The sequence below is a fragment of the Neophocaena asiaeorientalis genome, unplaced genomic scaffold, assembly GCF_003031525.2.
Source record: "Neophocaena asiaeorientalis asiaeorientalis breed wild unplaced genomic scaffold, Neophocaena_asiaeorientalis_V1.1 scaffold190, whole genome shotgun sequence".
Taxonomy (NCBI): domain Eukaryota; kingdom Metazoa; phylum Chordata; class Mammalia; order Artiodactyla; family Phocoenidae; genus Neophocaena; species Neophocaena asiaeorientalis.
This window is the reverse complement of record NW_020175017.1, coordinates 4,986,778-5,010,832: the sequence shown is the minus strand read 5'-3', so window position 1 is coordinate 5,010,832 and position 24,055 is coordinate 4,986,778. Positions and strand designations below refer to the sequence as shown.

At 39.1% G+C, this 24,055-nt stretch overlaps 1 pseudogene; it reads left to right on the top strand.

The window, feature by feature from the left end:
- Nucleotides 1-1,582: 1,582 nt before the first annotated feature.
- LOC112411155 (probable global transcription activator SNF2L2 pseudogene) lies at nucleotides 1,583-19,386 on the top strand (annotated as a pseudogene).
- Nucleotides 19,387-24,055: the final 4,669 nt, after the last annotated feature.

Genomic DNA, 24,055 nt, shown 5'->3' with positions numbered 1-24,055 from the left:
AAATATACATATTGGAATATTTTCTCCCATTCTATGTCTTGTCTTCTCATTTTCTTAATGGATACCTTTTGAAGAGTAAAAGTTCTGAATTTTTATAAGGTCCAATTTATCCGTTTTTACATTTTTCATGAATATTTTCTAATTTTTAAATAGTTTTACAGCACTAGATTTATATTTAGATTTATTATGCCTTTAAAGTTAATTATTGTGTATGACATGAAGTAATGGGTAATAATGTTCCTATTTAAAAATATATCTTTCTAATTGATTCAGCATCATTTGTTTGAAAAGACTTTTTTCCCCCATTGAATTGTCTTGACATTTTTGTTGAAAATCAATTGACCATGTATTTGTGGACTATTCCTGTGCTTTCTACTGTTTCATTGATCTATGTGCCTATCCTCTTGACAATACTCCAATGTCTTAATTGCTGTAGTTTACAGCATATCTTTAAATCAGAAAATATAAGATCTCCAAATTCGCCCTTAAAAAAATTATTTTGACTATTCTAGGTCATTTAAATTTTCATATAAATTTTAGAATTAGCTTATCAATTTCCAAAAACTCTTGCTATATTTTGTTGGAATTGCATAGAATTTAAAGATCAATGTCGGAAGAATTGATATTTTAACAATATGAAGTTTTCCAGTCCATGAGCACAGTACATTGTTCCATTTATTTAGAGTATCTATAATTTCTCTAAGCAATATTTTGTGAGTTTTAGTGTAAGGTCATAAATGAATGTTATTACATTTCTTTAATACTGAATAATTAATTCAACTTCAATAATCTCATTTTCTAATTGTTTCCAATTGTTTGCTGTCAGTATATAAAAATGCAGTTAACTTTTATCCTACAAACTTGATAACTTCATTTATTACTTTTAATAACTGTTTTATCGATTTCTAAGAATTTTCTACATAAACAGTCATGTTGTCCAAAAAAACCACAACAGTTTTACTTCTTCCATTCCTAAGTTTATGCCTTTTTTGAAATTGCCTTGTATGGGAATAGAATCTAAAAAAGAGTGGACATGTGTATATGTATAACTGACTCACTGCTATGCAACAGAAACTAACACAACATTATCAGCTATACTCCAATTTAAAAAAATATCTTGCCTTATTGTAACGGCTAGAACCTCCAATACAATGTTGAAACAAGTAGTAAGAGTAGACATATTCATATTGTTCCTGATTTTAAGGGAAAAGCATTTAATATTTAATGATTAAATATAATATTAGCCAAAAATTTTCCATAGATGTCTTTTTTTAAGACTGAAGTAATTCCCTACTGTTCCAGTTTTAAAGTTATTTTAAAATCATGAGTAAGGGTTAAATTTTGTATAGTGTTCACTCTTCATTTATTGAAGTATCATACGAATTTCCCCCTTTTTATATTAACATTTATTTTTGAATGTTAAATCAACCTTGCATTCCTTGAATAAACCTCACTTGATCTTGTTGTATTACCCTTTTAATATACAACTGGATTCAATTTTTAGGAATTCATCTGTATATATGTTCATGAGGGCTACCTGTCTAGTTCTTTTTTCTTTAATACTAATGTCTGCTACGTGGACGATGAGTACAGCATGCAATACAGTGCCAGGGGCTCCCAGTCCTACTTCACAGTGGCCCATGCCATCTCTGAAAGGGTGGAGAAACAGTCGGCCCTCCTCTTCAATGGGACCCTGAAGCATTATCAGGGCCTGGAATGGATGGTTTCTCTGTATAATAACAATTTGAACAGAATCTTTGCTGATGAAATGGGGCTGGGAAAGACAATACAGACCATTGCACTCATCACTTATCTGATGGATCACAAAAGACTCAATGGCCCCTATCTCATCATTGTCCCCCTTTCGACTCTAACTGGACGTATGAATTTGACAAATGGGCTCCTTCTGTGGTGAAAATTTCTTACAAGGGCACCCTCGCCACGCGTCGCTCCCTTGTCCCCAGTTACGGAGTGGCAAATTCAATGCCCTCCTGACTACTTATGAGTACATTTTAAAGACAAGCACATTCTTGCAAAGACTCGGTGGAAATACATGATAGTGGACGAAGGCCACCAAATGAAGAATCACCACTGCAAGCTGACTCAGGTCCTGAACACTCACTATGTGGCCCCCAGAAGGATCCTCTTGACTGGGATCCCCCTGCAGAATATGTTCCCGGAACTCTGGGCCCTCCTCAACTTCCTCCTTCCTACAATTTTCAAGAGCTGCAGTGCGTTTGAGCAGTGGTTTAATGCTCCATTTGCCATGACTGGAGAGAGAGTGGACTTAAATGAAGAAGAAACTATACTGATCATCAGGCATCTGCATACGGTGTTGAGACCATTTTTACTGAGGAGACTGAAGAAAGAAGTTGAATCCCAGCTTCCAGAAAACGTTGAATATGTGATCAAGTGTGACTTGTCAGCTCTGCAGAAGATTCTGTATCGCCATATGCAAGTCAAAGAGATCCTTCTCACAGATGGTTCGGAGAAAGATAAAAGGGGAAAGGAGGTGCTAAGACATTTATGAACGCTATCATGCAGTTGAGAAAAATCTGCAATCATCCATCTATGTTTCAGCACATTGAGGAATCCTTTGCTGAACACCTGGGTTTTTCAAATGGGGTCATCAATGGGTCTGAGCTGCATCAGGCCTCAGGAAAGTGCGACCAACTTGATCGTATCCTACCAACACTGAGAACGACTAATCACCGCGTCCTGCTTTTCTGCCAGATGACGTCTCTCATGACCATCATGGAGGATTACTTTGCTTTTCGGAACTTCCTTTACCTGTGCCTTGATGGCACCACCAATTCTGAAGATCATGCTGCTTTGCTGAAGAAATTCAATGAACCTTTGTCCCAGTATTTCATTTTCTTGCTGTGCACAAGAGCTGGAGGCCTGGGCTTAAATCTCCAGGCAGCTGATACCATGGTCAATTTTGACAGCGACTGGAATCCTCATTAGGACCTGCAAGCACAAGACCGCGTCCACCACATCGGCCAGCAGAACAACGTCCGCGTGCTGAGACTCTTCACCGTGAATAGTGTGGAGGAAAAGATCCTCACAGCCACAAAGTACAAGCTTATTCTTTTTGTTGCAGTGGTAAATGGGAGTGTTTCCTTAATTTCGCTTTCAGATTTTTCATCATTAGTGTATTGGAATGCAAAAGACTTCTGTGCATTAATTCTGTATCTTGCTACTTTATCAAATCATTGATTAGCTTTTGTAGTTTCCTGGTAGCATCCTTAGGATTCTCTAGGTATAGTATCATGTCATCTGCAAACAGTGACAGCTTTACTTCTTTTCTGATTTGAATTCCTTTTATTTCTTTTTCTTCTCTGATTCCTGTGGCCAGAATGTCCAAAACTACATTGAATAATAGTGGTGAGTGGGGCAACCTTGTCTTGTTCCTGGTTTTAGAGGAAATGGTTTCAGTTTTTCACCACTGAGAACAATGTTGGCTGTGGGGTTGTCATATATGACCTTTATTATGTGGAGGTAATTTCCCTTTATGTCTACTTTCTGGAGGGTTTTTAATAAATGGGTGTTGAATTTTGCTGAAAGCTTTTTCTGCATCTATTGAGATGATCATATGGTTTTTATCTTTGTTTGTTAATATGGTGTATCACACACTAATTGATTTGCATATTTTGAAGAGTCCTTGCATTCCTGGGATAAACCTCACTTGATCATGGTGTATGATCCTTCTAATGTGCTGTTGGATTTTCTTTGCTAGTACTGTGTTGAGGATTTTTGCATCCATTTCATCAGTGATATTGGTCTTTAGTTTTCTTTTCTTGTGACAGTTTTGTCTGGTTTTGGTATCAGGGTGATGGTAGCCTTGTAGAATGAGTTTTGGCAGTGTTCCTCTCCCTCTGCTATATTTTTGAAGAGTGTGAGAAGGATAGGTGTTAGCTCTTCTCTAAATATTTGATAGACTTTGCCTGTGAAGCCATCAGGTCCTGGGCTTTTGTTTGTTGGAAGATTTTTAATCACAGTCACAATTTCAGTGCTTGTGATTGGTCTGCTTATATTTTCTATTTCTTGCTGGTTCAGTCTCAGAAGGTTGTGCTTTTCTAAGAATGTGTCCATTTCTTCCAGGTTGTCCATTTTATTGGCACAGAGTTGCTTGTAGTAATCTCTCATGATCCTTTGTATTTCTGCAGTGTCAGCTGTTATTTCTCCTTTTTCATTTCTAATTCTGTTGATTTGAGTCTTCTCCCTTTTTTCTTCATGAGTCTGGCTAATGGTTTATCAGTTTTGTTTATCTTCTCAAAGAATCAGCTTTTAGTTTTATTGATCTTTGCTACTATTTCCTTCATTTCTGTTTCATTTATTTCTGATCTGATCTTTCTGATTTCTTTCCTTCTGCGAACTTGGGAGTTTTTCTTCTTCTTTCTTTAATTGCTTTAGGTGTAAGGTTAGGTTGTTTCTTTGAGATTTTTCTTGTTTCTTGAGGTAGGATTGTACTGCTATAAACTTCCCGCTTAGAACTGCTTTTGCTGCATCCCATAGGTTTTGGGTCATCATGTTTTCACCGTCATGTTTTCTAGGTATTTTCTGATTTCCTGTGTGATCTCTTGGTTATTTACTAGCATATTGTTTAGCCTCCAAGTGTTTGTATTTTTTACAGTTTTTTTTCCTGTAATTGATGTCTAGTCTCATAGAGTTGTGGTCGGAAAAGATACTTGATACAATTTCAATTTTCTTAAATTTACCAGCCTTGATTTGTGACCCAAGGTTTGATCTATCCACGAGAATGTTTCATGAGCACTTGAGAAGAAAGTGTATTCTGTTGTTTTTGGATGGAATGTCCTATATATATCAATTAAGTCCATCTTGTTTAATGTGTCATTTAAAGCTTTTGTATCATTATTTATTTTCATTTTGGATGCTCTGTCCATTGGTAAAAGTAGGGTGTTAGAGTCCGCTAGTATGATTGTATTACTGTTGCTTTCCCCTTTTATTGCTGTTATCATTTGACTTATGTATTGAGGTGCTTCTACGTTGGGTTCATAAATATTTACAATTGTTATACCTTTTTGTTGGATTGATCCCTTGATCATTATGTAGTGTCCTTCTTTGTCTCTTGTAATAGTCTTTATTTAAAGTCTATTTTGTCTGATATGAGAATTGCTACTCCAGCTTTCTCTTGATTCCCATTTGCATGGAATATCTTTTTCCATCCCCTCACTTTCAGTCTGTATGTGTCCGTACGTCTGAAGTGGGTCTCCTGTACGCAGCATGTATATGAGTCTTGATTTTTTTGTCCATTCAGCCAGTGTATGTCTTTTGGTTGGAGCATTTAATCCACTTTCATTTAAGGTAATTATCAATATGTTATGTTCCTTTTACTATTTTCTTGTTTTGTTTTTGTTTTTGTAGGTCTTCTCCTTCTCTTGTGTTTCCTGCCTAGAGAGGTCCTTCAGCGTTTGTTGTAGAGCTGGTTTGGTAGTGCTGAATTCTCTTAGCTTTTGCTTATCTGTAAAAGTTTTAATTTCTCCATCAAATCTGAATGAGATCCTTGCTGGTAGAGTAATCTTGGTTGTAGGTTTTTCCCTTTCATCACTTTAAATATGTCCCGCCACTCCTTCTGGCTTGCAGAGTTTCTGCTGAAAGGTCAGCTGTTATTCTTATGGGGATTCTGTTGTATGTTATTTTTTGCTTTTCCCTTGCTGCATTTAATATTTTTTCTTTGTATTTAATTTTTGATAGCTTGACTAATATGAGTCTTGACGTGTTTCTCCTTGGATTTATCCTTTATGGGACTCTCTGCACATCCTGGACTTGATTCTTTCCTTTCCCATGTTAGGGAAGATTTCAACTATAATCTCTTCAAATATTTTCTCAGACCCTTTCTTTTTCTCTTCTACTGGGACCCCTATAATTCAAATGTTGGTGCATCTAATATTGTCCCAGACGTCTCTGAGACTGTCCTCAATTCTTTTCATTCTTTTATCTTTATTCTCCTCTGTGGTAGTTATTTCCACTATCTTATCTTCCAGGTCACATATCCATTCTTCTTCAGTTATTCTGCTATTGATTCCTTCTAGAGAATTTTTAATTTCACTTATTGTGTTGTTCATGATTGTTTGTTTGCTCTTTAGTTCTTCTAGGTCCTTTTTATTTCTTGTATTTTCCCCATTCTTTTTCCAAGATTTTGGATCATCTTTACTATCATTGCTCTGAATTCTTTTTTAGGTAGACTGCCTATTTCCTCTTCATTTGTTCGGTCTGGTGGGCTTTTACCTTTTTCCTTCATCTGCTGCGTATTTCTCCATCTTCTCATTTTGCTTAACTTACTGTGTTTGGGGTCTCCTTTTCGCAGGCTGCAGGTTCGTAGTTTCCATTGCTTTTGATGTCTGCCCTCAGTGGGTAAGGTTGGTTTAGTGGGTTTTTAGGTTTCTTGGTGGAGGGCACTGGGGCCTGTGTTTTTGTGGATGGAGCTGGATCATGTCTTTCTGTTGTGCAGGATCTCATCCTGTGGTGTGTTTGGGGTGTCTGTGAACTTATTATGATTTTAGGCAGCCTCTCTGCTAATGGGTGGTGTTGTGTTCCTGTCTTGCTAGTTGTTTGGCATGGGGCGTCCAACACTGGAGCTTGCTGGCTTTGGGTGGAGCTGGGTCTTAGCATTGAGACAGAGATATCTAGGGGAAGTCTCGCCAATTGATACTACATGGGGCTGAGAGGTCTCTGGTGGTCCAATATCCTGAACTCGGCTCTCCCACCTCAGAGGCTCATGCCTGACACAAGGCTGGAGCAGCAAGACCCTGTCAGCCGCATGGCTCAGAAGAAAAGGGAGAAAAAGAGAAAGAAAATAATAATAACAATAAAATAAAATAATTAAAATAAAAAAGTAATAATAAAAAAGGGAGAGATCAACCAAACCAATAAACAAACCACCAGTGATAACAAGCACTAAAAACTATACTAAGATAAATATAAAAATCAGAAACCAGTCAGTCGCAGACCAGTCAGTCCCAAGTCTACAGTTGCTCCCAAAGTCCACCTCCTCAATTTTGGGTTGACTTGTTGTTTAATCAGGTATTTCACAGATGCATGGTACCTCAAGTTGACTGTTGGGATTCAGTCCACTGCTCCTGAGGCTGCACGGGGAAAATTCCCTTTCTCTTCTTTGTTCATACAGCTCTTGGGGTTCAGCTTTGCCTTTGGCACCACCTCTGCATGTAGGTTGCCCTCAGGCATCTGTTCCTGCTCAGACAGGATATCGTTAAAGCAGCGGCTGTTTAGGGGGCTCTGGCTCACTCATGCCAGGGGGAGGGAGGGGGTATGCTAGTTATAATTGGAATGCGGGGCAAGCCTGCAACAGCAGTGACCAACATGACTTTGCAACAGCCTGAGGCATGCCGTGTGTTCTCCCAGGGAAGTTGTCCCTGGATCACAGGACCCTGGCAGTGGCGGGCTGCACAGGCTTGCAGCGGGGTGGGGGCCACATGTGGATAGTGACCTCTGCTTGCACACAGGATTCTTGGTGGCTGCAGCAGCGGTGGTAGGGTTTCATGCCTGTCTCTGGTGTCCAAGCTGATAGCTGCAGCTCATGCCCATCTCTGGAGTTCGTTTAGGTGGTGCTCTGCCTTCTGTGGGCAGTCAGGGAAGGAATTCCCTCTCCTCACGCACCCCAAAACAATGGTCTCTTGCCTGTTAGGCAGGTCCAGACTTTTTCCCAGACTCCCTCCCAGCTAGCTGTGGTGCACTCGCCTCCTTCAGGCTGTGTTCACGCAGCCAACCCCAGTCCTCTCCCTGGGTTCTGACCTCTGAAGGCTGAGCCTCAGCTCCCAGCCCCCACCCACCCTGGTGGGTGAGCAGACAAGCCTCTCAGGCTGGTGGATGCCGGTCGGCACCGATACTCTGTGTGGGAATCTCTCCACTTTGCCCTCTGCACCCCTGTTGCTGCGCTCTCCTCCATGTCTCTGAAGCTTCCCCCACCCCCCAACCCCCATCTCTGCCAGTGAAGGGGCTTCCTAGTGTGTGGAAACTTTTCCTCCTTCACAGCTCCCTCCCAGAGGTGCAGGTCCCATCCCTATTCTTTTGTCTCTGTTTTTTCTTTTTTCTTTTGCCCTACCCAGGTACGTGGGGATTTTCTTGCCTTTTGGGAAGTCTGAGTTCTTCTGCCAGTGTGCAGTAGGTGTTCTGTAGGATTTGTTCCACGTGTAGATGTATTTTTGATGTATTTTTGGTGAGGAAGTTGAACTCCACGTCTTACTCCTCCACCATCTTGAAGGTCCCCTCATATTGTGATTTATATTCTTTCTCTTTTTGTCTTGGTAATTCCTATTAGGTATATTTCAATTTCTTTTTTTATTATTATTATCATTAGACTTTATTTTTCAGAGCAGTATTAGGTTTTTTTTTTAGAGCAGTTTTAGGTTTAGAGAAAGCTGAGTGGAAAGTACAGAGTTTCTATAAACCCCCCACCTCCAGTTTTCCCTATTATTAACATCTTGCATTGATGTAGCATTTTTGTTGCAATTGATGAGCTAATATAGAGACATCATTATTAACTTAAGTCCATAGCTTACATTATGGTTCATTCTTTGTGTTTTATAGTCTATGGGTTTTGATAAATGTATAGTGACATGTATCTACCATTACTGTATCATACAGAATAGTTTTAATACCCTAAAATTCTCCTGTGCTCTACCTATTCATCCCTCCCTCTCTCATTCTAAACTGTTTGCAACCACTGATCTTTTTTACTGTCTCTATTGTTTTTGCCTTTTCCAGAACATCATACAGTATGTAACCTTTTCAGACTGGCTTCTTTTACTTAGCAATATGCATTAAAGTTTCTTCCATGTGTTTCATGGCTTAATAGCTCACTTTTTATTGCTTACTAATATTCCATTTGATTGATGTACCAGTTTACCTATTCACCTATTGAAGGACATCTTGGTTGCTTCCAAGTTTTGATAATTATGAGTAAAGTTGCTATAAACATCCAGGTTTTTGTGTGAAAGTAAGTTTTCAACTCATTTGGGTAAATGCTAAGGAGCACAACTGCTGGATCATCTTATGAGTATGTTTAGTATTACAAGAATCTACCAAACTGTCTTCCAAAGTGGCTGTACCATTTGCATTCCCACCAGAAACGAATAACATATGATGCTGAGCATCTCTTCATATGCATATTTGTCAAATGTATATCTTCTTTTGTAAGATGTCTGCTCAGATCTTTTGCCCATTTTAAAGTGGGTTGTTTGTGTTGAGTTTTAAGAGCTCTTTGGGTATTCTGGATACCAGTCCTTTATCAGATATATGTTTTGCAAAGATGCAAAGATTTTCTTCCAGTCTCTGGTTTGTCTTTTCATTCTCTTAACAGTGTCTTTGCAGACAAAACATTTTCCTATTTTAATGATGTCCAGCTTATCAACTCTTTCTTTCAGGGATCATGCTTTTGCTATTATCAGATAGGTCACTGCCAGACCTAAGGACACCTAGAGTTTCTCCTATGTTATCTTCTAGGAGTTTTATAATCTTGCATTTTGCATTTAAGTCTACTATCCATTTTGAGTTAATTCCTGTGGAAAAGGTAAGTTCTGTATCTAGATTCATTTTTTTGCATGTGTACGTCCAGTTGTTCTAGCACCATTTGTTGAGACGACTACCCTTTCTCCATTGAACTGTCTTTGCCTCTTTGTCAGAGATCAGTTGATTCTATATGTCAGGGTCTATTTCTGTGTTTTCTGTTCTGTTCCATTGATATACTTGTCTATTCTTTCACCAGTACCACCCTATATTGATTACTGTAGCTTTATAGTATGTCGTGAAGACAGGCATGGTCAGTTCTCTGACTTTGCTCTTCCCCTTCAATATGTGCTGGGTATTCTGGTTCTTTTGCCTTTCCATATAAACTTTAGTATCAGATTGTTGATATCCACAAAATGACTTGCTGGGATTTTGATTGGGATTAGAGTCCTATAGATATCAAATATTCAAGATGACTGATAGAAGAAAGAGAACTGTCAACCTGAAATTCTATATCCAAAAGAATTATCAAGTGAAAATGAAGATGAAATAACCTTTTAGGTGAATGAAAAACAGCAATTCATTGCCACCAGAACTACACTAAAGAAAATGCTAATGGAAATTCATCAAGCTGAAGGGAAATGATACCAAAAGGAAGACTGAATCTTTAGAAATGAATAAAGAACACTGTAAATTATAAATACTTGGGTAAATATAATAGAGTATTTTTATAGCTTATTTAAAATATATAGGACTATTTAAAACAAAGTTATAATACTGTCCTGTGGGGTTTATAGCATATATATATAATATATATAACAATATCATTCATTTACTGAACTTCAGTTGCAACAGGAAAAAAAAATAACTAAACTTGGTTCTTTAGATGAACAGTATAAAATCTTCAAAGTTTCTCTAAATGATGCTAACTCATGAATTTTCACCAACTTCAGAAAAAAATTTTGTTAAAACAATTTCTACACTGACCATTAACCCAAATTGCAAATTTTACATAACCATGGGAGTTTTAAGATTCTCTAGTGTTTAGATGATAATTTTAAGGCCCAGCTAGTGTAGGCAGCGGATCCCAGTTCACAGCTGAAACTAGGATCTAGGTTCCCAGACTCCTCATCAAGTACTCTGTATCCCTTTGGTTTCTTTTATCCTTATTTGCCTTCATGTCATGGTCCATGTTATTTTTGATTCTCTCTTTTAAAGTTTTTTTTGAAACCTGCTTTCTGAGAGTTTTCCATACACAGGAACTGTTTCTTCTACTCCTCACATAACCCTTCCAATGCCTACACCTAAGAGGGTTCTACAAACAGTGGCCTCAAAAATTCTTGTTGAGTAAATGAACCCTTGTAAGTGAATATAAGCCATGTGAAAGTTCAAAGGGACTTCAAGGAAGTGTACGAAACAGGAAGCGGCACTTGCACTGCTTAAAAAATAAACAGAAAAAGCGAACTCTGAAGTGACCCAGACACTGTCCCTTCCCAAGCCATCCCTGACCAGATTTGCTGAAACATAGGCAGCCTTTCATCCTTCCTGGAGTCAGCATGTGTTCCAGTTGAGCTTATTGTTTTCCTTTCAGCTTCCCTATAACTCGGCCTCTGTTTACGTTTAATAAACTAAACGTGTTTCTCTAGGCTGAGATTTAAACCAGAATTTGATCCCTAGCGTTTTGCACAAGAAACGATGCAAATGGTGATACAGCTGCTTGTGCCAGCTTCAAGTAACAGCAGCATAATTCTCAACAAATCATCATTTAAGCAGAAAATGAAATTGTTTTATTTTTAGATGATCACTTAGACTTTGATTCTTTTTAACATCATAATAAGCCTCTATATTGTGGAAGACATGAGTCCTCCAGATAAATTTCCCTCTCTCAAAGGTTTATTGATTGAGAGTAGAGAACCCAAAACACAGAACAAAAAGCTTGGCCAATTTGCAATCCATCCAAGTAGCAATCACATGGAATTGTATGATTTGTAGAGTACCTAGAAACTTTTTAGTACACTGTAGCTATAAAAATTAAATAATGATTTATGTTAAAGAAAGTAACAAGTTGAAAAGTTTACTAGTAATTCAAAGGTGCTGTTTGTGCCATAAATTACTTAGTTCCCTAGTATTCTTAATTTAAGGTAGTAATTATATAGTACTGGTAGAATTCTCAAGCTAAATAAAGATTCATAACATCTCTCTACCTATCCCTTCCTTTTCATTTCCTCTGTGTGCATCTTTTTCCAATCTTCTCCCTTTTGTTCATGGTTGGTTGTAGTAGCTACCTCGCTTGTTTCCTAAAGTCCCTCTGCCCACTTTAACCTGTGCTGCCAATTATTTTTCCAAACACATTTTTTTCACCAGTTACTTCCTTGCTTAAATTATCTTAATAACTCTGGTTATCTACTTTATATATCCCAAATTCCTTAGCTTCACATTCCAAGTCCCATGACCTAACACCCAACTCCCCTATTTAGCAACTGCAGCCCCCCGCCCCCAACGCCTGTTCCTTCCATCTCAGCTGGACACATTTATTCTCTCATGTATTCCTCCTCTTCTCTCTGATCCCAACTCACCCCCATGGGAAGCAGACACCTTGTGCCCTCTTGTCAACCCATCCAAACACTACAGCCCACAGCATATCCCATACTCAGTATCACTTGATAATAGATTCGTAACTCTTGCTGAGTTTTCCTTTTCAGTGTTTAATTTATATTTGGTGACCTCAAAAGAAAGTTATTCTCTTAATCATAGCCTCAATCTTCCCTAAAGATGATTGAGGATCAAGGGCCACACACTCCACCCTTTCTTTTTCCTGCCCATCCACAGAGTTATGAACTAAAGAGGCCCAGGTCTGGCTCCAAGCAAGGCCTAATCATTTCTCTGAGCTGTAGTTTCCTCATGTATGAAATGGAGACAGCACCCACCTCAAAGGATTATTGTAAGTATCAAATAAGAAATCTATAAAAGGTATTTAAAGCATCTGCTGCAGCATAAGCACTTAGTAATAGCTATTATTATTTTTCATATTTAAATTATTACCACTCCTTCTTGTTTTTGTTTTTTATTCTATGCGACTTTTAAAGGCCTGGAGACAGTTTCCAAGAAGACGTGAGGGTGGCTGAGGCATGTGTAGCTGTGGACAAATGGGCCTAACTCACCTTCTTTTGCTCTCCACATTTCTCTGTCAATTTCTTTGAACCCTAAGAAGTGAGGTCATTTACACCATGACAGTAAAAGGATATGACACTCAGAGTTGGACTTTTATTGGAACTAGAAAAATCAGGCCCTTATCCTGCTTTAATCTGGGTCTACAGAACCAACTAAGTACTGTCAAAAAAGTCACTGGATGGGATACTTGCAATAATTAGATCCTAGTAGTTCATGCGTGGTGAGTACTGTTAGGACCTTGTTAACAAAGATATTAGCTTGCTGACGGCCACCAGCAGATAAGGTCAAAAGAACTGAGACTAGGCTGTGTAGCACTGAGGATGCAGCATTGCTACCTGCTTGGAAAGATCAGAGTCACCTTCTATTCCATACACTCTACTGAAAGCCGAACCACTACTATAGGAAATCAACTGCTAAGTCACTTCTATTTTGCCAAAATTTGTCAGTTTTAGACTGAGCTAACTTCAGGGAAAATAGTTCTTTCACAGAGACTCTCTAGGGACATTTTTTTCCTTTTCCTTTGCTGGTGGTCTGGACCTGTTGCTTGAGGTAAAGAAACATGATTCTGTAAAAGTCAATGCCTCCCTTTCTTCCTCCACTCCGTTTTCCTGCCTTATCAACATATGACTATCAACAGCTCATGGGTATTCTGTGCACAATTCGAAACTGTTTACCAAGAGCAACTTTCCAACCAACTGTTTGAATGTGGGTAGGACACTCTGTACTCTGAAAACTTTCAAAGGTTCTTCAGGGCCTAGAAAAAGGCCAAACTCCACTGGCTTGTATTCAGAACACTCCAAAATTTTATTCCAGCCTATCTCTCGAGTCTAATCTCCCAGAACCTCCTATAGCATACCTCATGTTTCAGCCTAATTAATTCATTCATCCAAGACATAGTTATTGAACACGTACTTTGAGCCAGACCCTGTACTAGGTACTGAGGATGCATCGATGACACAGTTTCTGAGCCAGTGGAAATTAGAATCTAGCAAGAGACAGATATTAAGAAAATTAATTACTCAAAAATTTAAATACAATTGTGGTAAGCACAACACAAATATATTGTACAAGTGCGCAATGACAGTGTATAACAACAGGAGTGCTTTACCAAGCCACTGGACGTTAAACTTTGTGAAAATCATGTATAATCTGGACTGTAAGATTCAATAGATGTTAGTCAGGTGAAATTAGAATGGACAAAAGGAATGTTCCAAGCTGAGGGATGGGTGTGGTTGAGCAGAGTATCAGCAGTTAAGTCTGAAGAATAAGTCAATCATGGGGGACTTGTGAAACAATTTAAATATTTGACCATTTTTCTTTCACATCATGAGATTTCCTGCTTTGGGTTTTTGTGCCCTGCGTTCCCTCCTCCCCATGTATCTAAATATGATTGATCCTAAAAAGCCAACTTCACGTGCTGTGCCCTCCATCTAGGGATCCCTGTTCATTGAAACTGGGCACACCAAGGTAGAAAGGGGCTCCTGTGGTCCTCAGTCCTCAGTGGCTTCTGTTTAAATGCCTTGACTACATCGTTCCTACACAGCTCAACTTCTGTGCCTCAGAAATCTAGAAATTCATAGAAACCCAGCCTCCCTATGCACACAATGCAGGAGTTTTCTATAATGTTGATCAGATAAATATCCTTAGGGTGCTTCCACCAAACAGTTTGGGAGTCCCCTTTTCTCTGAACCCTCTTTACCCCCCAGATTTTTTATTAGTGTCAGCTAAATTGCTCCCCTCTGTTTTCACGATCCTCAAATGTCCTTGGCATGATCTCAGTAAATCCAGGCTTTGAGAAAGCAAAGCTGGGAAGACACAATGTTTTACAATCACCTTTTGCTTTTGGCCCCCTAATTTAGGCACTGGAAGGTCTGAGGAATAAGTAAAAGGAAAACATAAATATCCTGCTGTATTTTCACTTATCAATTAGATGGGAACCCTATCTATGATGTGAGTAGGATTTTCACAGCAGTAGTTCCAACACACAGAAAAATGCTGATATCTTCCCCAGGTTTTCCAGGGGACCAGTTGATGAGTCTGTGAAATGGACAATTTTCTTGCCCCTCCTTGGGTATCTCTTGCTTTCCCAACACTGACCACAGAATATCCTCCAGTCCGGATAAGGCTTAATGGTCTTACTTTACCATGGGATTAGACAAAAGCAACACTATGAAGATTCAGTTCTGGCAAATCATGGGGGCTGCCCTTCTACCCAGACTCCAGCCACATCTTTAACTTTTTCTGTGGTATCACTTGGAAGGATGCCCATATTATCATTCAAACTCACTTTGGACAGTGAAAGAGCTATATATAATTATGCTGGGCAACAGGCATAAACAGACTGTTCTAAGTAAACTACGACTTAGGTCATCATATCAGTCATTCCCCAGGCTCTAGGCCCCAGATTCCAGGCACCTACATTACAGGACAGAGCAGGAGGGTATCTGCTATGTAAGCACTCAGGCCTTCCCCTACCCAGGGATCCATGGGCAGCCTGATAAGTGTTCCATCCTCTTTCTTCCCCTCTCTTCTCTTCTAGTTTGTGATGTTTGATTACAGTCATGGTCCTTCTCTGGTCTCTCAAACCCAAAACATGCCTTAACTCCCATGTTACTAGCAATAGATTCTCAGAAGGCTATCTTAGAAACATTCACCCTTCAAGACTAAGTAGCCATCTTCTAAGTTGCTTTTTGAAGTATTATCTCCAATTTTAAGACCCATACTCTCAGTCTTAAGGCACCATATTAGTAGCTGATATAAAGGTAAATAACTTTGATGATATTCCCTGCTCCTTTCTCCTGGCCATCTGGCTCTCTGAAGACTATGACTAGGATTCTGACCTGATATCCCAAAAATACACTATAAAGTGGCTGTTAAAACATTTAATATTTCAGTAAGTTTTTTCTTTGGGCGGTGGGGTACATGGGCCTCTCACTGTTGTGGCCTCTCCCATTGCAGAGCACAGGCTCCAGACGCCCGGCCCAGCGGCCATGGCTCACGGGCCCAGCCGCTCCACAGCATGTGGGATCTTCCCGGACCGGGGCACGAACCCGTGTCCCCTGCATCGGCAGGCAGACTCTCAACCACTGCGCCACCAGGGAAGCCCCACATGGTAACATTTTAATAAATAATCTGTCACAGCTATAAATAATCAATTCTTCATTTTCATAACCATAGCACACTGTACCTTATTACTTTTGGCTTTCTGTGTATGAATATGTTTGTATATATATACATGTGTATCTTTATTTGTCAGTTAATAAGATTTGTAAAGGAAGTAATACAACTTATTCTTCTTCCTTTAATGCCTCATAATAACCAGCATGAAGTAGGCTCTGAATAACCATTTGAAAAATGAATGAATGAATGTTTATAAAGCAATGATAATGCTATTTCAAATTTTAAATGGAAATTATGATTTCCAAAAGTAAGATTAAAAATGCTGATACAGGGCTTCCCTGGCAGTGCAGTGGTTGAGAATCCGCCTGCCGATGCAGGGGACACGGGTTTGTGCCCCGGTCCGGGAAGATCCCACATGCTGTGGAGCGGCTGGGCCCGTGAGCCATGGCCGCTGAGCCTGCGCGTCCGGAGCCTGTGCTCCACAACGGGAAAGGCCATCGCTAAAAAAAAAAAAAAAAAAAAAAAAAATGCTGATACAAGCAATTTATTTTATTCCCGAAGTCATTCAACTGCTATCAAACATCATTCTAACTATACGTGCTCGAAAGGCTAGATGTGGTTTAAAGTATTAGATTTCTGACTAAACTAAGGAACAGGCCAGGAATCATCATTATTTAGTATTAGTAACTCACTCCTTGGGAAGATATTCTTGTCTCAAGACTACTAAAGAAATGAATTGACATTCTTATCTCCCAAACCTAAGTATCTTGAATTGTTGTCAGCTCAGTATGAACTGACATACTCAGTATGAACCGTCAGCTAAGTCTGAACACTCAAGGTCTAGGTCTACAGACCTAGACAAAGGTTATACTACAAGTTTGTTCCCAAGGACAAACATTGGGTTTTAGCCACCAAAAGATAATTAGATGATAGCAATATGTGGGTATATTATAGATGCATTGCACAAATCTTCACAGTTGCAAATTGCACTGCTTATGGCTTTTCTTAATAATTTTTATATGCTCAATCCACCCTACTGAGGCTAGCAAATACCTTGCTTTAGAGAACTGAAATTAGTTCACATTCAAATCAAGTGATGAGTAACATAACGAAATACTTCACAGAAACATAAAATTCCTTAAGGCTTTAGAGCTCAAATTTTCTTCCTTATTTTATGCTCTTAAAACATTAATTATTACAGGGCACTCATATAGAAACACACAGGGGAACAAGACCAACTGTGTTTGCCTTAGAAATACATTTGCTTCTATTAAAGGACCATGTTCATTTTCTATTTAAACCCAATTTATCTTGTCACATTGTTAGATTAAGGCATTTCCTAAATATTTTAGTGTCAAATAAAACCATCACCCTCATTAGCTTGAGGAAATTGGAAAGATCAAATTGATGAGAGGTGTCAAGAGTTCTAAGTTTTTAATTTTGATTGTGGCAAATAGCCCAGCCCCATGCTATTCATTAATAGCATAAGCTAACCTGGAATGTACCTGTCCATACACACACACACACACACACACACACACACACAGTGTGTGTGTGTGTGTGTGTGTGAGAGAGAGAGAGAGAGAGAGAGAGAGAGGGAGAGATTGTGGTGTTGTTTTGGATTTTCCCTCAGGCACTCTAGTATTCAAGCCTTTTGAATTCTTCTCAGCATTTTTTGCTTGAGAAGAAATCATTTTGGGAAAGCATTAAAAACATAGCAAATGTCATTGTAACATAAACAACATTCTTAATCCTATAGCAATGTCCTTTGGCCCTAGACACCTGCTCTCCAATAAATAAACCGAGATTACATTCTCCTTTGAACCCACTAAAATCCGATTTTATATCATTGATTTGGTCAAGGACTAAACATGCAAATCCTGGAGGTATTCACCTTCCCACTCCAATACCAATACCAATAACAACAACAACAAAAAATTCCCTTGACTCAAGCAGGACCTATTAATAGACAGTAATAGTGATTATTGCTGACCACAAAATATCACTCTTAATAACATTCCAGGAACCAAAATATGTTACTGGGGCTCTGGAAGAAGCTAAATTCTAATGAGTAATTCATGCAAGGAGATAAGATTGAATAACGACAAAAAGGGATTTCTAAAGAAAATACATGGGCCTTATATTTTATAGAAAGACCAGGACAAAAGCATAAGGACCTCAGTATCAGTGCTTTATTTTACTACTACAAAGATGATTTTTTTTTTTTTTTTTGCAGGGCCTCTCACTGCTGTGGCCTCTCCCATTGTGGAGCACAGGTTCCAGACACGCAGGCTCAGCGGCCATGGCTCACGGGCCCAGCCGCTCCGTGGCATGTGGGATCTTCCCAGACCAGGGCACGAACCCGTGTCCCCTGCAGGCGGGGACTCTCAACCACTGCACCACCAGGGAAGCCCCAAAGATGATATTTTGAGGACAGAGTTAACCTTTAGCTGCACATTCTCCAGCTCTGATTTCACCCTGTAATGTCAAAGAATGTTCTCAAAGAAGAAAGCCAAAAGATCAAATTGATGAGAGGTGTCAAGAGTTCTAAGTTTTTAATTTTGATTGTGGCAAATAGCCCAGCCCCAAGCTATTCATTAATAGCATAAGCTAACCTGGAATGTACCTGTCCATACACACACACACACACACACACACACACACACACACACACACAGTGTTAAGTGTTCAACAATTTTCACTGACACTAGCTCCTTCATTTGCATAAATTGTTAGGTAGCCAAAACAATCAATCAACAAATATTTATTATGCATCTGCTTTATTCAGGGTCCTGTGCTAGCTACAGAGGGTACAAAGATGTATAAAGCACAATCTCACCCTCTAAGAGCTTATACTTTAACTCCAGAATTGCAAATTTATGGCACATGTGCCATTATTCCCTCCTCATAGATTTTGACTGACACAAAGTTCAACTCTTTGTTAAAGAGGCATCAACCATATATTATTCTGCCTTACTCCAACTTGGTGCATGAAGAATTGAATAGCTCTGCACCAAAGGTTTAACCCCTTTGTAGCTCCATGCATGTGCAGCCTATGAACACCTTAAGATGGAATGGAGAGTTGGTTCATCATATGTGCCAACTATAGTAGGTGGGTATCAGAAGCCTATGAAGCGGACTTCCCTGGTGGTGTGGTGGTTAAGACTCGGGGCTCCCAATGCAGGGGGCCTGGGCCTTGTCAGGGAACTAGATCCCACATGCATGCCGCAACTAAGAGTTCACATGTCACAACTAAGGAGCCCACCTGCTGCAACTAAGAGGTTACACCTTACCCTGTGGATCAGGATGGCTACCTGATGTAAGGGTGTAAAAAAGACCCCCTTGCCTTTGGGAAGGACAACTTCTGCAGCAACATTCACACTCCAGAGCTCCCCGTGGGAAGAGGCCAAGGCTAGATTTCTCTTGCAACATATGTTTGCTTGACTTCTGCTCTATTATGCTTCCTTCATTCCCTTACAGGTTTCTCTAGAGAATACTCCCTCTATAAATAACTTCCACAAAAATCTCAAGCTTCTAGAAACCTTACCAAAGACCATTGGTACCAGGAGTAGATCTACCGGGGATGAAGAATATAAAGTTGGTTGAGGGAGAATTTTTTTTTACTAGTGCAACTCTCTTCCTGTTTCTCAGTTTAATACCATGGGAAGGGATTCTTGAGTTGGCTTATATACACTTGTGGGATGGCTCTTAAAATCTTGAAAAAGGTGATGGCCCACTTTAAACGTATGCCAGAATTTCTGTGACAGTCTGTGGAGGAAGAAATTAACAGGTTCAGAGTAGTGGATAGAATAGAACTATCATATAAGGTCATAAAATCCACCAGTTGACTACATTTCTGAAAACAGCCAGGGAACATTCCCCTTGCCAAGGCAATAAGGAACGCTCAGGTGAGGGGTCACCAGCATCACTGAAAAGTCAAAGTTCAAGTGTGGTGGTTCTCTGGAGACCAGTACTAATCGTCAGAGAAACTGTTGCAGAACTGGGCGCCTCAGCAACAGTAGGGAATCCAAAGTAGGAAAAGCCAAAAGGTAGCATTTAACCATCATTGACAAGGAAGAAGTAATTATTCAAAATGGGGAACAAGTTGGAATGGTAGCCAAGAAAGCCTGACTCAAAGGGACCTATGGATATCGCTCATACTCACTTCTTATGTATCCCTAAAGGCAAGATAGTCAAATATCCAACAAGCGTATTGCATAATATAATCAACAGAGATTAAGAAAGGATGAGGAGAAGGCTGAGATCAGGCCTCCTAGAAAAGTCACGAGCCCTTTCCCCATTTCCAGACCTAAGCCAGCTCTTTGACCCAGAACAAATCTACTGAAAGAAAGCTGGTTCCCCTTGAAGGCCCTGCAACATCATAGCCAATATACAAAGCAGTGACTCCCCCAGACTTTCTGCCAAACAGACCTATGACCATTTACTTGGTTGGCTGTACACTGGAGAAAGGGGACATTCAGCTCTTTCACATTATCTGAATAACCCCATATCAATTAAAGAAATTAAATTCATTCATTCACCAGTTGTTTCACTGGCAAATTCTATCAAACAATTAAGGAAGAAATGATATCAATATTACACAAACTTCTAGAAAATTGAGGAGGAGAGAATACTTCCCATATTCCCACATCCATAAATACCAAACCCAGGCACTAACATGTGAGGGCTCAAAGCTCCATTACGGCCTCCCTATTAGAGTAGGGGTATATGGAAATTGAGCAATAAATGGATTTCTGGACTAACGTCATCTACGGTGAGTCCACTAAGTCCACAGACACATCCAGTGGTATTTTCCCAGTTTCCAAATGTATAATTGGACTAGCCATCTCAGACACTGACATGACCCTAATGTAGGCTCTTTTGAGCCTAATGAATAAAACCACTATACTAGTGAAGGCAAAGCAGAAACCCCTGAAATTGCCACTCCCTGGTCGCAACTAAGATAGTAAATAAAAAATATATTGCACCCTCAGTAGAACAGCAGACATCAGCATCGCCCTCAAAGACTTAAGGGATGCAGGGGTGATGGTCCCATTTTGTTCCCCTTTAATTCACTAGTCTGTCCCCTGCAAATACCAGTCTGGATCACAGTGTGTGACAATTAAGTAGAAGCCTCAACTGCAGATAATGCACCAGATGTGGTATCAGGTGGTATGCCCCAACTGAGCTCACAGATGTTCTTCTTCATTCCCATCAGGCAGGAGAATCAGAAACAGTTCTTATGACCACCGGACGAACAACACTCTACATTCACGGTTTCACTCCAGGGTTCTGTTTACTCTCCTGCTTTTGGTCACAATATTCTCTTCCTCATCACGAGCAAGAAAGGACTAAAGGGAAGAGGAACTATAGGTTGGTTTATCTTTTTCTTTCCTTCTATGGCATTATTTTCAGTGCAAGTGGTTGGCTAATACAAGAAAGTAACATGAGTGAAAAAGGATATGATAGGGTTTCTTGGTTGTTCACGTTTCTCAGAAAAATATTACCTTCTGGGCTTGCCTGGTGGCACAGTGGTTGAGAGTCCACCTGCCGATGCAGGGGACACGGGTTCGTGCCCCGGTCCGGGAAGATCCCACATGCCGCGGAGCGGCTGGGCCCGTGAGCCATGGCCACTGAGCCTGCGTGTCCGGAGCCTGTGCTCCACAACGGGAGAGGTCACGACTGTGAGAGGCCCATGTACCGCAAAAAAAAAAAAAATTACCTTCTTTCTTCATTGGAAGCAAGTTCTGGCACAAACATAAAGCATGGCCGCTTGGAGCTGTCACCTCCCCCTACTTACTCAATTATAGATGTATCATGCTTACCTTGTACTCACTTTGAGTCTCCCTGAACTTGTATGCATCCTGGGTCCTCCAGAATGCTGTACTCATGGAACATCACAAACTCTGGGCGAATGGAGTGATGAGGAAGAGTGGACACGCCTATTGCATATATTTCTTCTGCTCTGCTCATACATATATTCATTGCATTGTCCCATCAAACTTCACTTACAAAACATAAGTTCAAAGATAAAATTCCAAGATGGCGACAGCAGAGCATTAAACCAAGCACAATACCTTTCTGAGCTTTGGAGTCTCACGCAACTGTACAGGTCACACTCCACTGAAGCCAGTCCTGCCAACATGATGCTTTGTAGAAATTTTAGTGAAGAAATGCACAAATGAATCTCACTAAAAAAGAAAAAAAGGAAAGAAATTCAAATTAATATAATGAGTTTTTTTAATCTATCAAGTTATCAAACTCATTTTTTTCAGAGATAATACCAGTAGGGGTGAAGGTACAGTGAAGTGGGAATTATTAAACCACACTGGTAGATTGTTTCTACATTTCTGCTGTAAAGACTCTAAGCAGGGTTTGCATTCTTTAACATAGCAATTCTACTTATGGAAATCTAATCTAAGGAAGTATTTCAAAATTGCAAACAGATTCATATTTGATCATGTTCATTGCAGCATTATTTTTAAGAAGGAAGAACTGAAAACAACCTTAGTGCCCAAGAGTGGCAGAGTAACTAGAAAAAGTTTAATATTTCTATGTGATAAAATATTAGGCCATCATACAAAGCACGTGTATGAAAAATATTTCTTATTATGAAAATGCCTCATAATATTAGTTAATGAAAGGGTAGAAAATTATGTACACATTATAATTGTTTTAATAATTACATATTTAATAAATACATAATAAATATATACATCTTAAAGACCAGAAGGATTTCAGGAAAACACAAACAGTGCTGACCCTGGTAGTGGTATTACAGGTGATTTAGCTTTTTTATATGTTTCCTACTTCTCCTTCCTTCTACCATCCTTGACTTCTTTTGAAATTAAAAATATACATATTAAACAGCTATCAGAGGAAAAGCTTCAAACTAATTCTAAGCCTTTTTGGACTTTGTTAATATTGTAGAATGCATTCACTTGTATCTGGTACATTTTTAATAATTTGTATTTCTCTTCATCCCTTCAATTGCTTTCTGAAATCAACTGCTTTTAGCTCATGCTATTAAGCCTAAGAGAGGGAGATAAAACAGTGCGAAGGTAATAACAGTTATATTGACAAAAGAAGAGAAGAGCCAGGCATTCAAACAGCTTGTGTATTTGCTATTTTTACTCATGTACAGAACTGAAATTTCAATTGATCCTTGAGCCCAACACTTCTTACCTCATCTCTCTATGAGATGAACTCTGATAAAACTGATATAATTAGGTACTTGAAACACTGTAGAAACGGCCTCAAGGATGCTATTGCTGCTCTTGTATACAATTATTGCCTCTGTAATTATCATTATGTTTTCATATAATTTAAAATAGTATTTATTCTTTTACATTTCCTATTTGTGCTTATGTTTCACGGTTAGGAAAAGAAATACAGATATATCACTATCATAAATTGATCAATACTTGAATATTCATGACAAAGATACACACAAACAAACACACACATACATACATATATACACACTTCTACTGATATTAATAGAAGTCCAAATGGTCATCTCTAACCATATATTTAATTAATAGGAAAAGCAACGAATCTAATCTCCTAATTTATTCAAGCCATTGTAAGCAACTGCCTACGGAAAAACAGTTTGTGTATTATTTTGTAAAGAACTTTAAGTTGTGTTTGAACTTTTTAATGAACAGAGAATGCATCATGTCCTCTTTCCTAAACAGATAAACATTTCAAAGGACAACACTCAAATTGGAAATACTTAGGTCTAGATGACCTGCCTGCCCTTTGCTGGACTGATTGAATTAAAAGAAAGTTTATATCCTCAGGGCAGAGCATCTCCCTGCATTGCCCCTCCACACATCAAGATTAGGAAGTTTGCATCAACCTAAGATTCTCAAGGTTGGAGGTAAACCTGCAGGTCATTGAGTCTATCGGTTCTCAAATGAGTCTTCTTATGTTGTGGTTCTAGTGATTCTCTGTGAAATAAGTAAAAACAGAGACAAAATAATGTGTCTTTCATAAAGCTAATTTATTCAATTCAAAGTCATGTCCTTTAATGTCAGACAATATCCTTTTAACTTTTTTGGTATTAAAATATCTTTTTTTATGAAAATTAAGTGGCTGTCTTCTTTGATTTTTAATATTCTTACTGAGAGAATAGATGACTGGGGGTTAGTTTTATTAGAAAATTCTCTGTTCCATGAAAACCTAAAGTCCTAGATCAGGTAAACAAAATTCTTGTTTCTACCCAAGACTGAGGCAGCTGGTGAGCAATGACCTGTGGGCTGTGGTGGGTGGG